The sequence below is a fragment of the Pinus tabuliformis genome, chromosome 4_2 (genome assembly GCF_031772625.1).
Source record: "Pinus tabuliformis cultivar Carrire ecotype Pingquan chromosome 4_2, CPIR1, whole genome shotgun sequence".
Classification (NCBI taxonomy): Eukaryota; Viridiplantae; Streptophyta; class Pinopsida; order Pinales; family Pinaceae; genus Pinus; species Pinus tabuliformis.
This window is the reverse complement of record NC_142304.1, coordinates 684200302-684211638: the sequence shown is the minus strand read 5'-3', so window position 1 is coordinate 684211638 and position 11337 is coordinate 684200302.

Below are 11337 nucleotides of genomic sequence, written 5' to 3'. Positions count from 1 at the left end.
GATTCACTTTATGGTCAATCTGGAACAAGAAATCCTATCACAAAGGGATTTGAGGAACAACCTGTTATATTAAAGAGAATGTTTCTCCTTGCCCTCGGCTTCATAATAAAAAACCTCTCCATTTATACATTTGGATCAAAATCTCTCACATTATTTCTAAAAATACTTATATCACAATTTGCTATTTTGGACCTACCAGCTCAACCTTTTATAAGAACAATCTAGATAAAAAATTCCCTTGTAATACCCTTGAACAAGATATTCATAAACTAAGGATTGAAGGTAATATCCTCTTGTTATGAGACTTTAATTCCAGAAGCACAACTAACCAAGTTATTATTCTAAGCAATGATTCCAACCCTAATACTCTCTGGCTAGATAAGGACCTTCTTTTAGTTGGTAAATACAAAATAAACTTTTCAAACTTGATCGAGAATTAATTTGGTATCAATTTAATCAAGCTCTATAGTTCTCAAGACCTTATAATTTGTAATGGCATAAGACAGTGGCCGAATTCCAACCAGATGACTTGTATTCATGGGCTTCATAGTAGTGTTGTGGATTTTCTAAAACCCGATATCCCTGTTTCCAACCAAATTGTAAATTTTGACCTCTTAAATGACCATGAGCCTGACTCTAATAATAGACCTTTAACCTTAACTCTAAACTTTTCCATGCACAAAATCCACATGCAAGATTACAATCCTTATCATAATTGTCTTACACCTATTAACTTATAACATTGAAAACCTCTATCATAATTTTAATACAACCCTCTCCATTTCCATTACAATTTCTCTATCGAGGTGTCATATAAAATAATAATAGAACTATCAACTCTTAGTATGATAAGGATTGTAAAATTGCCAGAAAAATTATTCGAGGTGCTCTTAATAAATCTTTAAATCTTGAAAAGATAAATACATATGAATCTCTTATCAAAGGGAAGAAAAGGTGCTATATAAATATAAAGTAAGTTCAACTGATGCATATATCTAAATTTGATCCTAGAAAGTTTCAAAGGAAAATTCTAATTTGTAAAACTAAATAAAGCAATTTGATTCCCGTGAAGAACTTAAATTCCTACCTTGAAAACCTTTATGAATCCATGCCATGGACATAATTTTGAATGCATGTGTTGATCTAGGAATTTTTTGTGAATTCTTTCAAACAAAAATCTCCATCATACAAGACCTTTTACTAACACTTACATTTGCTTTGTGAAACATGACCTATGTGAATGTTTAAACAACACTTTAACAAACCATCAACATGAAACAAGGAACAAATAAAAAAGCAATAATCGTGAACAATCATAACTCAATGATATGATAATGAAACTACGTATCCAGGCCCGATGTAAAGAGTGGGGAGTTCACTTCATTAATTGCTGCAAAATGATGAGTACATATTGCAATCTCTATTAATACAAGGATGGGCCCCCTTGTCTAGAGTGGGATGCCTCTCCCATGAGACATTTTCCTTACGAGAAATCTTACTCATAAGATGCTCTCCTTCAACATGACAAAGAATAATCTCTCACATAAAGTGGCATACAATGATCCTCCACCAAAGTCATGGCATACATGGATCTCAAATTAAAATCATCATCTCAAAAAAATCAAATGGACACATGGAAAAAATACACCTTATACCTCCAAATCTAGGGATGGCCTTAAAATCAACTACTCAGATGAAGAAACATCCTACACCATGATGTTCCTCGCAAAATCTAAGAACTTTGAATATAAACATGACCCATTTATGTCATGTTCAAATCTAGGCTCCCTGAGAATATTTTAGATTCTAATAATATTCTCTTCTGGAAACGGGTGAAAAATACATTTCTTAGATGAATAAATGGAGTGCACCATCAGACTCCTCGTGAAAAACCAGTGCAGATGAGTATAAACTTGGCATAATTCTGACACATCAAAAATCAGCGCCTAGGGAATCTTTTTGATTCCTTAATGATTCTCTAATTCATGGTTCTGCCTCCTATAACTGCATCATGGTTCTGCCCCGTCAAGGTTCTGTCACCTGATTTTTGTTCTGGGTTCAGTGCATTACCCTCATTCTTCCCCCTATTTCACGACTGATGGTGGCTTAAATATTGGTTTGGAGGCAGATAAAACAAAGTTTACCCCTCGCCAACTTGGTGAGTGGGTGGTTATTAAAACATTTTTAATGTGTCGGTTGTGGGTTCAAACCTGCAACCCAATCATTTTTTGGTGAATACGGATTGGAATCATTACATAACATTACACACCAATACAAATGTGAACCATTATGGTTCCACTTGTTACACCATTTGATGCCCATCATTTTGTTCACATTCTTAATTGTTGTGATATGGTTAACCATATAATAACTATTTATAATATCCCTTTTGTAACTAATCTAATTATTTGGTTATATATATATATATAAAACTTTTGTCTTTATAGAGATTTTTGTAGGGATAAGGAGCCAATGATTGAGCACAAAATGTTAATGGCTGATTGGCTAGCATTCGACTACCATGTAATCTGTGGGTCTCACCCACTGACTGGGATTCCATGTGGCACACAATGGGCCCCCTTTTTGCATGTCTTTTCAAACTTCAAACTGGAATAAGTTTGTCATACAAATTTAGATTTGAGTGTCGCCTGCACCATCGGAATCGTAGAGATGAGAACTAAAACTTGGACTTGGTTTCATTGAGAGTTTAATATTTTGATTTTTTAGCCTCTCTAGAGCCACTTTGATCATTACTCCCCACTGAGGAGCTTTTGGTCCTCCAAAAGCATGAACACAATATGCAATCTATTATACTCCCTCATATACACAACAAGTGCCCTAACATGCCATACTTCCTTCTCCTTCACCTTTATACTTCAGAGCCATAAGTGATGAGCCAACCCCTATATCCTATATAAACCTATAGTACAACTTGCAAAATACATGTTCTTTTACAATACCAAACATGACCCAAGAAAACCCCATACTTTCCAAGAGTTTATACCACACTCATTGGTCAAGTTTACATCAGAAACCATAACAGAAACCACATCCCAAGCTAGAAACTAAAAGGGCCAAAATTATCACTCTGTCACTTTTATAAGTGATGGAAAACACTTCATCACTTTTACAAACATGTCACAACATGTGATTTACAAATGCAGCCATGCTCTAAAAATGTTTTAATGCCACAATTTATCACTCAACAAGGTGAATGGGTCTTCTTCCTATAGTTGATTCACTTGTTTCACAACTATATCAACTAGTTCCTTCATAGGTGCTTTGTCCTTCCTTGGTCGCTACTTTGGATGGAGCCTCCAACATGTGGCTCTATGATGTCAACCCTTGTTGCAATAGCTATAAAAATTCTTTTTCCTCCAGACCTTCCTAACCTTCTTCCTTTCCTCATGTGGAGAAGCACCTTCATGTCTTGTCCTTTTCCTCATTGCCATTCTCTTCCAACACTTGGCCACAACATGGTTATACAAGGCACAAAAGCTACGTGGTTTTATATACCACATATTTTTCTCATCATTATCAATCTTCTTGTAATCAAAATGAACATTAGAATACTGAGACTTTTTATACCCCGCTTTGTTTTCTTTGGTGCGAGCCTGACGAGATGTACTTGCCTTAGCTCTTCCTTTGCAACATGCACTATCATGGGAAGATTGTGATGTACTATCATCATCCTCCTTCTTTGATGGTTTCGCTAATGGCATTGAAACTTATACTACCTTCGAACATTCTCCTTTAATGTACCTCATCTTAGTGAGGAGTTTCATTTCGGTTCCTGAAATATGTATCTAAATTATTCTAATAGAAATAACATCATGTGAAAATTAAACTAAAGAACTATCAACATTGTTTACCTCAACTGTTGATTATGAAGTAGGTAATGATGACTTCGCTAAGCCTTCATTTCACTTCAACTTTTCTAAGGCCTCTTCCATGGCTGATAATTGAAGTTGCAATCTTTGCTTCTCCTCTTCTGCTTCTTGTAGAAGTCTCCTCAATTTAGAATTCTACTCTTGAAGGCTTTGGTTGATATCGTCATTTGAATGATGAGAATAATATTCACATAAGGATAAATATGGATAATCGTCCTCTGCTCTCTCTTTCTCCTTTTCCTCTTTTGCCACATTCTCCTCATAATTTGCAAACAATATATCTACCATGTTTGTCATCCTCTAGAAGGCCTCGTAGAGATCTTGTTTCTTCTCCATTTCCCTTCTTGTCACACTTTCAATCTTGCTCATGATGAAATTCACAATCCCTAGAAAAAAGTTTAGACTTCTCTAATACCACTTGATCCATGAATCTTTTGTGAATGCGTTGAAAAAAACTCCATCATATTGGACCTTTTACTGACACTTACATTTCATTTGTGAAACATGAGCAATGTGAATTCTTAAATAAAAATTCAGAAAACCATTAACATGAAACAAGGAACAAATAAGAAGAAATAATCATGAACAACCATAACTTAATGATATGATAACAAAGTTCATCCAGTGTGGACTACTTCACTAGGCCCAATGTCAAGAGTGGGGAGGCCGCTTCATTAATTGTTTCAAGATGATCAATACATATTGCAATATTTATCAATACAAGGATGAACCCCCTTATCTAGAGTGGCATGTCTCTCCCAAGAGATGTTTTACTTACAAGAACTCTCACTCATAAGATTCTCTCCTTCAACATGACAAAGAACAATCTCTCACATAAAGTGGCATATAATGATCCTCCAACAAAGTAGCATACATGGATCTCAAATTCAAATCATTATCTCAACAAAATCAAATGGACACATAGAAAAAATACAATTCATACCTTTAAGTATGGGGATGGAATGAAAATTGGCCACTCAGATGAAGAAATGACCTACACCATCATGTTCCTTGTGCAACACTAATAAATTTGAGTATAAATACGACCCCTTTCTATCATGGTCAAATATGGGCTCCCTGATAATCTTTTAGATTCCTCACAAGATCCTCTTCTAGACACTGAGTGAAAAATTCATTGTTCGGATGAAGAAATGGGCTACACCATCAGACTCTTGGCAAAAAATTGGTTCAGATGAGCATAAACTCAACATAATTCTGCCACTCCAAAAAATCAGCCCCCACAAAATATTTTAGATTCCTCAATGATTCTCTACTTCATGGTTCTGCCTCTTGGAACTGCATCATGGTTCCACTCGGTCAAGGTTCTATCACTTGATTGTTGTTCTGGGTTTTGCATGTTGCCTTTGTTGTTCCCCCTTTTACACAATTTATGGCAGCTTAAATATTGGTTTGGAGGAAAATAAAATAAAGTTTACCCCTTGTCAATTTCATTGACGGGTGGTTATTAAAGCATTGTTAATGTGCCGGTTATGGGTTCAAACCTGTAGCCCAATAATTTTTCGGTGAATACACGTTGGAACCATTACATAACATTACCCATTGATACAAATGTGAACCATTATGGTTCCACCTGTTACACCGTTTAATGCCCGTCATTTTGCTCACATGCTTAATCGTTGTGATATGGTTAACCATATAATATATAGTATTGACCTCCACACCATTTGACATACCTTATAATAGTTTGTCCACCAATAAAGCCTGAAACCATAGGTTATGGTTGTCACATTTATTAATAAACCACCATTTTAACATGACCATATGTCTCATTGGGTTTGAATAGTCCATAAGCCATAGGTTTTATATGGTTGTTTTTTTATAACCATATAATAAATATTTATAATATCCCTTTTGTAACTAATTTAATTTTTTTGGTTATTATATTTATATATGTTTTTAATATTTCTTTTTGTTTTTAATGACTTTTGTCTTTATATGATATTTTTAATATCATATTTTTGTCTTTTTGCAGGGATAAGGAGCCAACGATTGAGCACCAAATGTCAATGGTGGATAGGCCACTATTCAACTGCCATGTAATTCATGGGTCCCACCTGCTGACTGGATTCCATTTGGCACAGTGTGGGACCCACCTTTTACATGTCTTATCAAACTTCAAACTGCAATAAGTTGGTCATACAAACTCGGATTTGAGTGTCATCTATGTTAGCGCTTGAATTTGGCTTCAGGCTGAAAAAGACAAAATCCAAGGCAACATCAAACCACTTAGCCTCGTAGCTAGCCCTACGGGGCAGGAGAGGGCTCTCTTCGGGTCTATCTCGGCAAAAGGTCTTCAAAGGGCGGAGATGACTGATAAAGAACACTGATTTTAGGCTAGTACACTGATAGGGAAAGTTTGATTTTAAGTTTTTGGAGTTTTGGTGGAAAATTGAGCATAGCAATTTTGGGTGCGGGGATGAGACACAGTTTTTGCAGAGGTCTTTTTGGGGCAAGGTAGGAGATTGTCTTGATGCCTTTGAATTAAGTGGAAGAATAGAAATGACCGGTGAGGAGCTAAAGAGAGCAAGAAACCATCAGGAGTTCTCCTTAAATAGATGAAAACATAGATATTAAGCAAACTTAAAGGCAGAGCATAGAAACCATGAATTCTACCTTAACACTTCATTTACTTAATTTGCAGAAGAGAAGAGTAGGAAAATGATACACATAACACACTTACAAGTACATGAGAGAAACACACCATCAACACAAATCACCACAGGAATCCCAAATAGTGCTGCAAAACCCTGGTCTTTCCTTTGCCAAAATTGCAGAGATACAAAGAGTAATACAGTCTAAGCTTATCCCTCAAGAGTCCAACCTCTCCAACCGTGAAAATGATTTAGAAAATACATAATATAGACCATGCCAACCCATTCCCTAGCCTCTAGGGGTCGAGATCATCATCCTAGGAGCTGTTTCAACCAATTCTAAACAAAGCACTACAATCTAGGCAGTCAAAACAACTTGCCTCTATAAGCTAGGAAACCAATTCATTCATTAATTTTTTGCCAATTTATGAATGAATCTTCTAGAATAGGTAAAAAAGTGTCATGTCAACATGAAATTACATCAATTACATCAAGGAGGATGAAAAATCCCACCAAAAAGTCAAAACTGGTCAAATGTTGCATTTTCTTGAGCTGAAGGTGAAAACTTGAGAAAATGTCCTGATGCGTAGCGTGCCATTTCTCAACGCGTAGTGCGCCTTTGAGCCCACTTTTGGGGCACTTCCCGGCATCCAAATGAGGCACAAGTGGGCTTTTTGGAAAGGTATGGATGTCTACTCTCTCGCCCAAGTAGGATTTCTCAATTTGGTGGCCATTTTCCCCTCCAAAATTGCAATCTCGCAAGACTGCTTCCTGTGTGTCCAAAAAGTGGCAGATGGTCATTTTTTGCTTGTTTTTTGACCTTTTGGGGGCTCAAATCTCCATGAAACTTCTTGGCAGTGGCTGAGCAAGTGTATTTTGTCATGAAAAATCCAAAAATGCTGAGTTTTTGTGAAATGGACCTCCCCAACTTAAGGGTAGCACGCGGCGCGCTACGTGTTGAGAGAAAAAACCTGTTTTTTATATAAAAATTTCAAAATTGACAAAATTTTCCCAAAATTTTTTGAAATTTGGGCTGAAGTTGCCTCATCAAGTGACATGCTCAGCCAAAGAGGCTTCGGCCAAGATTCGGAGTCTATCCTCCCTTTTCGACATTTTAGTGCCCTCCCGGTGCATGCAATTCTGTTGTAGAGTCGTTGTCTTGGTCATATGATGTATTGGTGCCCGCCTCCATGGTATTGAAAGTCTATGCCAAGTGTATGTCAGATTTGTTGAAAATGAGGAATGAAGGCTTGATGTCTTTGTCTTCAAGTGCCAAATATGCCAAAGGGAAACGAGGAAGAATACAACCTTGGTAACACACTGTTTTCAAACCCTACAACACTTTTTATATTGGAAAAAGGAGTGCTTCAAACTTGGATATCCATGGAAAAATTTTCATGAACCCATTACATTTATCTTTCAAAAGCCAAGCACAAGTGGTGGATGTGAGCCTACCTGCAAATTTGTATGGAGAGGAGGGGATTTGATAGCTTGCTGGCAATTTGTTGAGGTGAAAACCCAACGCGTAGCGCGCCCTGCCCAATGCGTACGCCCCTCTGACGCGTAGCGCACCTGCAAAATAACACTGAGAAAGGCTCCCTGACGCGTAGCGTGCCTCTCCTGACGCGTAGCGCACCCCTGAAACTGCTCAACTTGCTCAAGAACTCCTAAAATCGCCTTTACAAGATTACACTTAGCTTGTGAGAGGCAAATGAGTTTGCAAATGAGGAATGACATGCTTTTATAGGCTTCCTTTTAATTTTTACTTGCTCAAAACCCACTTTGTAATGTTTTGAATATCGACACTTTTTTATTTAATTGGCTCTGACCTTTAATTTCATTTCTTTGAAAAATTGGTTGAAATGATGATTTCTTCTGAAAATTTTTGCAGGGATAGCTTCCAGGATGCTCTGGCAAAGGAGACCAAGGCTGCACTTCGATATTTGAAGAATTTGAAATTTTGAGAATTTTTACAAAATGAGATAATGACCTTTGTTTTCAAAAACAGAGTTTTTGAGAACAAAGTGAAAATTTAGTTGTACAATGATAGGAATCTTTGAAAAAATATTTAAGGAAGAACATCCCTCTGGCCTGCTGGTCCTTTATGACCTCTCAAGACAAAAATGGACTCAACCCTAGACCTAAGACCTTAAAACTTAAAACAAGATGAATGACCCTTTAAGGACTTTATTTACTTGAACAAACCTGAACCAACAGTGCCAAACAAGAGGGGAATAAAGACACAAACCCCCTCCACCAGGATTATGGCATGCCTAACGGAATGCAACATGATCACACTGATGGGACACCTAATCATGAAATGCAAAGAGCTTTGATCTCCGGTGGAGGGCTACTAGACCGACTCTAACAATCTACACCACCAAAATTGTAACAATGAGAAGTACAACTTGGACTTGGTTTTGCTGAGAGTAATATTTTGATTTTTTAGCCTCTCTAGAGCCACCTGGATCATTCCTCCCCATTGAGGAGATTTTGGTCCTACAAAAGCATCAACACAATCTATAGTTTGTTTTACTCCCTCATCTACATAACAAGTTCCCTAACATGCCATACTTCCTTCTCCTTCACCTTTGTACTTCAGAGTCATAAGTGATGAACCAACACTTGTATCCTATGCAAACCTGTAGTACAACTTGCAAAATACATGTTCTTTTACGAGTCCAAACATGACCCAAGAAAACCCTATACTTTCCAAGAGTTTATAACACATTGATTGGTCAAGTTTACATCAGAAACCATATCTCAAGATAGCAATCAAAAAAGCCAAAAATATTTCTATGTCACTTGTATAAGTGATGGAAAACACTTCATCACTTTTACAAACATGTCACACCATGTGATTTCCAAATGCGGCCATCCTCTAAAAATGTTTTAATATCACCATATGTCACTCAATAAGGTGAATCTGTCTTCTTCATGTAGCTGATTCACTTGTTGAACAACTTCATTGGTTGGTTCCTTCGTAGGTGTTTTGTCCTTCTTTGGTCGTTGCTTTGGATGGAGCCTCCAATATGTGGCTCTTTGATGTCCACCCCTATTGCAATAATTTCAAAATTGATTTTTCGTCCAGACCTTCCTAACCTTCTTCCTTTCTTGATGTGGTGAAGCACCTTCATTTATTTTTCTTTTCCTCATTGCCATTCTCTTCAAACACTTGGAAACAACATGGTTATACAAGACAAAAAAAGTACATGGTTTTTTATGCCACATATTTTGCTCATCATTATCAATATTCTTGTAATCAAAATGAACATTAGAATACTGAGATTTTTTATACCTCGCTTGGTTGTCTTTGGTGCAAACCTGGAGAGATGCACTTGCCTTAACTCTTCCTCTGCACTATGCACTATCACGAAAATATATTGATGTACTCTTAGTACACTCATTCCTTGATGGATTTGGTAATGACTTTGAAACTTCTGCTACCTTCAAACATTCTCATTCAATGTACCTCATCTTGGTATGGAGTTTCAAGTCGATTCCCGAAAGAGGTATCTCAATTATTCTAATAGAAATAGAATCATGTGCAAATGAAACTGAAGAAATATCAACACTATTACCTCAACTATTTATTTTGAAGTAGGTGATGATGACTTCGCTAAGCCTTCATTGCACTTCAACTTTTCCAAGGCCTCTTTCGTGGCTCATAATTGAAACTACAATCTTTGCTTCTCCTCTTCTGCTTCGTGTACAAGTCTCCTCAATTTAGCATTCTCCACTTGAAGGAATTGTTTGCTCTCTTCATTTGAATGATGAGAAGAATATGAAGAAGAATATTCACCAAAGTATGGAGATGGAGCATCGTCCTCTGATCTAGCTTTCTCCTTTTCCTCTTTTGCCACTTTCTCTTCATAATCTGCAAACAATATATCTACCATGTTTTCCATCCTATTGAAGTACTCGTAGATATCTTGGTTCTTGTCCATTTCCCTTCCTGTTGCACATTCAATCTCACTCATGATGACTTTCACAATGCTTGGCAAAAAGGTCAAACAAATCTGATACCACTTTATTCGGGAAATTTCCTTGAATGCTTTCAAAAAAAATCTCCATCATACTGTTGATGGTTCTGGACCCGCCAACATGTCAGGGATCTCCCCGGTATGAGGTCGCAAATATATCTTAGACCATTTGGTGTAGGAGTCCCGGCAGTGGGTCGTACAGTATCACCCTGATCGCGGTTGCACAAAAAGGCAAGTAAGATGTCCCTGTTGGTAGCAAGGGTGTGACATGCACAACAAGCCAAGGAAGGTGCATGAATGGTTCTAACACATAGAAAGTGAGGTGATTGCGCCCCTTGGAAACCTATGGAAGCACGCGACTTGGAAGGGAAAACACGAGTGAAGATGCATCACAAGCTAGAAAGCAAGTAAGCTAACAATCCAAAGTGATGGTTAAACCAACAACACATCTCAGTAAAATTCATACATACTTATACAGAAAAATGCTATGCATGCATGCGTAAGAAAACATATACATATATCATTAGAGTAACCAAGATAACTGAAATACAATAACAACATATGCATGAAACGTGTTGGCTCTATTATATTAAAAGTGAAAGTTCCAATCATATAGTACAACCATGACCAACCACTAGTCTCGGTAGCGAAACATTACAGTCACTGCCACCTGTTCCTCCAAAGAGATGTACTAACTTTGCAATGTGGAGAAGCCAAGGCTAGTTACAATACTCTCCAAGCTTTCTCTAAGATACTACTATTAGAAGCTTGGCTAGCCAAAAGCCTCTACAATGGCTTGGGGAGACCCTTGACATTCCCCTTTGTCACTGTTCACCTACCCTCATGACTCTT